Below are 4,828 nucleotides of genomic sequence, written 5' to 3' on the forward strand. Positions count from 1 at the left end.
GTTAATTGATTCGAAAGGAAGAGGAACGTGCAGAATAATTGCCAACAGTAGATTGAATAGGCTTCAGGGAGGCCGCATTGGGATTCGGCCCGCATGGTACACAAGGTATTGACGTATACCTTCTTGATAAGACACACCACTTATAAATTGACTGAAAGGTTAATACGTTAGAAGGCTGCCGCAATGTCTTGGCATTATAGGTGGCGTTTCGTTTAGATAGGTGATGATGATGGCGCGTGGTGGCATTGCTTTTTCATCAAGTGACTTGCACAGATTGTTATGCATTGTCTAAAGTAAATACAGTTTTCTACTTATACATTTCAGGTGGGATGTTGCATCTCTATCTTGCTTAAGGGCTGGTCTGAGAATAGCTACCAGACAATCGACGTTGAGTATTTTATATCCGTCCCGGTGACTTTTTAAGGGAGCCTGTTCAGGGGGTGAGCATTTTTCGTTCCGTTTAAAGTGATAAGGTCTTAAGTAACTGCAATAAAAATCTATTTATTTCCGAATTATGGGATAACTTAGAATACATTTCCATTGCTTGGCAAACGTTTATACTGCCAAGATTACGGCAGATTGCAGAACTATAATGTTGAGGGTGTCAAAAACTCTGTTTTTGTTAATTAGGTATGGTTAGCTATCTTTCCACGATGGAACAAATAATAATTCAACCTCATTCGAGAAACACTTTGTCACTCCAAGATGCCTAGAGAGTCAACCAAAAGTGGTAGGCTCCAGTGAATGGTCGGATCTATTGAGAAAGAAGAAATTTGCGTCATCATCCGTATGACATTTTGGATCATTATATTCCACTTATTTTTGTACTTTTGTTTTCCTTACAACGTTTACAAGGTACTTGTTATTGACACTATAAGACATAAGACTAACAATACACCATCTGAATGTTTACTGGCACTGAGCAACGTGGTTATCAGAGCGAATTTCTAACGAATTTGTTTAGACAGACATGTTTTGAGCTTACTTGTGATTTCACCATTGCTGATAGGTCCAGTCTTAGAGGATTTCTTGTTCCGTAACTATCAAGAAATTGTGCGTGGCTTTTACTTACTTCTATGGCACTCACTATTGAATTCACGCCTTTTTTACTTTTCGAAAGAACCAATACTAACATCTACACTTGCAGTCAATATCGGTTCTAGTGAACAGTTTAAAAGCATTTCCTATAATTCTGGCTGCTCATGACACAGATTGCTGGTCAGATGTCAAGTGCCCCTCTTTTTTCACCTTGATGTTGGGTGTAAATTTCACTGTTAACCAGTTCGTGCAATCTAAAGTAGAATTTGTAAAGGGCGCTTTATTTTGCTACTCAATAACTTTCCGTTTTTAGAAACGTAAGGCATGCAGTCAACACCTAAAAAGGTTGTTGACCAATTGAAATTACACGAGTTAATCAGCTGTATGCAGAACGGGTCTCGATAACTTTGATTTCATCCTGAAAACCTATCGAGTTTGGACCAGGGACATAGGCTGCACGAGCAATGTAAGATTTTGTTCATCGCCCCACCTGCAATATTTAGGGAATTTTGAACAAGTGATATAGAAGTTCTGAAGTTGTTCAAGACATAATTAAGAACGGTTAGCTTTGATAGAAACCTCGGTAATTAAGATAAATTTCTGCGAGTGAGACTAGTCTTTACTGTAGAGCCGCTGTACAGCCTTTTCACCCTTAGTGGAAGTCACTAGCTGTGCGCATCTCAAAAAGTCCCATGGTCTCGAACCCGGTGCCTCCCTGTCAGCAGTCTGAAAGCTTAGCATTTCGACCACACGATGTTGATCAGCACTTGGTGTAAATTGCTCTTAGACAGGATATAGTGACACTCATCCTTTGATCACATGGCCCAAAGTTCCTGGTCACTTGCGCTGAGTGACTCCTCGAAATGTATGTTTCATTCATCGGATGAATTTTATTTTTCTCTTAATCTACTTATAAACTTAAAATTTTAAGGAAATCTGGAAATTTTCAAATAAGATTCCTTCGTATAAGTAACCTGAGTGGGCACATGATGAAACACAAGTCATACTCTAATTCAACCAGGTTTCACGTGAAAGTGCTGAAAAGATGAAACTCCCCTTCAAACTTCTCGATGGTCAGTTCCATGAATCTATGGTGTTTGGTGGCGGTACAGTGTCCCCCCTTCATCCATTCAGTAATGCTTCACAGACGAAGCCATCTTATAAACTACGTAATTTTGTGGCCTTAGACGTTAACATCAGCTGTCTACTCAGCAAGCCTGTAAACCTAATCAGTCTTTCTGTGCCATCTCCTCTAGATGGCAAACAGACAGTCTGAAAGTAGACAAGTATTTCCTGTAATGCAAACAACACAATGTGTTGCAATGAAACTTTGTTTCCTTCAAAGAAAGTGCTCCTTAGAAGGATTTTTCTCATATGATATATTCACATCCTACTTCGAAGACCATTGTTCAGTACAGTATGTTTCCAGTGAGGTTATTCTTGGGTTGTAAAATTATTTTTGGTCTTGTCTATAATTTCAACTTGAGTCCTTCAAACCTTGTAATATGCATGGCACGTTGTAATTTGTCACTAAATCTCCACATTAAAAAACCGAAGAAACTCACCTGTCTAACATGTCGCATTTTTGGAACATGCAAACAAGTACAAATTGGGTGTGCCCATTCAGTGATTGAACCTCTTCATTCAGGTGCAAAACACTGCTCTCTATCTAAACAACGGTTACTATGGCATCAAGCCTAACCTACCTCCAAATTATTCCTTAAAATTTCTTCGAATTGTGGGTAAAAGAAGTTCGGACACCCTGTATCTCATATGGACAAGGAGATTAAAAAACATTTGTGCCACTAAATGAAATCAGAATAAGAGATACAAAAGAGTGCTTTATGCAAACTGTTATTGTGCATAATAGGTTAAAGTCGAACAAGAATATGTATACCCAGGTTTTCGGATTACGTTTTATGCGTAACTCACTGCCAATGGCGTTTTAATTAGGTCGGATGTACAATCAGCATCCACAGTTTTATACGTTCTTGCGCAAGGTGATTGATTTGGAGCTTGACATCTAGTATACACACACACACTGTCATACACTACTTTGCAACAAAAATCTACACATAATCACCATACAGAGGGAAAGTCAGTGTAAGGTTAACCAGCGACTGCGAAATAATTTAACCAAAATATCGCAACTATAAATCATCTAGGAAACCGCTCACAAGGTTGCTGAAAACTCGTCGACAGTCCACGACCGGTTTCGCCCTTCTTGGGGCTCATCAGGTAGGCGCAGTTCCAGAGTTTCCGTCAACCTTATGATCTACTTGAACCCAAATTGCACTGCTTTCGAGAAATACACTCATTTGCAAATCGATTTGGTTCTCACGGGAGACTCAATTGAATTTCTTGTTTACGCTATCCTCCAGCTGAATATGCTGCACACAGGCCGCTTCTTGATTCAGTTGGCACGATATTCGAGATATCGCAGTATATTTTCATCTAGACTTTTATGCAACTGCAGATTGATTCTAAGTGCAAAATGAAGGTGCATTACAGCGTGGATAATTGGTTGTAGCTCCCCCTAGAAATGGTGGCATGTGGAATAGCTGTAACCGAATAAATTTAAGGAGTACGGTAGCTCACATCCCATGGTTGTTTTGTAGTTTCAGAGAAATGAACATATCCGGTAATTTGAAACGCTTTTGTGAATCAAAAAGCGGATTCATCGATCACCTAACATGTATGTGACGCGTTCGGGAGCAAAAATATTTTGGCTCAAAGGTTATAAGTTGGACACACTTGTCATAGGACTGGTACTAAGAGTCTCAGCCACTAAATCGAGATAAATTACTGGTTGCGGGCGATGCATCTGCAGCTCCATACCCGAATTTGCGTACGCCATGAACGGAGGTTAGTCGCGCCTGTTAAGAGAATCCCATCGAGTCAACCTTCAACAATGGTTGAGTCATTGCATCATCTCAGTTCTGATCACTGTAGCAGAATGAATACTTCGTTGATTGACGGCTACAACTCGGACATTTGACAAAATTATGAATTAGCTCAGAGCATGCAACTCAGCCATCCTGGATGTAGTTAGTTGCAATTCCTGTCCCAGTATGGAATCAAGAACCAATGGTCAGCATTTTGTATATTGGAAATAAAGCGGAGCTCAGATATTAGTCATCAAAATGAAGGATTAACCTTAACTGACAGGCGGACACAGAAACTCAACCTGCCCATCAATATGCCTTGTTTTGGTTTTTGTTACATGGAAGGATATAACTAACCCAAGAGGCACTTGAATATAGAGTTCAAAAATGGAATTTTCAATACTGTCGAATTTAACAACTTTTCGTTTGTCAATGCGCTTTCCGTGAGACGGGGAGCTGAGAGAGATGAAAGCTGTCCCAAAATTCTAAAATAATATTTCCCAAACAGTTTGTCAAAACAAACAAACATTTCGTTTGATAAACATTATAATTAGTGCTACCAATTTTTACTGCGATCTTATCTAGTTGAGACCACAAGAACGGCTTGAAACGGGTCGCTACACATTTACTCCCCGAACTTGCTTTCATCGTTACCTAATCATCGCCAATGGGTGCCAAGGAATCACCAACATACCATTTGCCCAGCGATTCTGTGACTGTACGTTACACGGAGGCTAGAAGCCTATGCAACTCGTGGCTACCAAAACCCACCTGGACTTCCACCGTTCAGACATGTACATACGCATACGTACATACGCATCTACATATAGATTATTTAATTATATATATATATATAGTGGACAGATGGTCGATAGATAGATAGATAGATAGATAGATAGATAGAT

This window comes from Opisthorchis viverrini (assembly GCF_000715545.1).
Source record: "Opisthorchis viverrini unplaced genomic scaffold opera_v5_394, whole genome shotgun sequence".
Lineage (NCBI taxonomy): Eukaryota > Metazoa > Platyhelminthes > Trematoda > Opisthorchiida > Opisthorchiidae > Opisthorchis > Opisthorchis viverrini.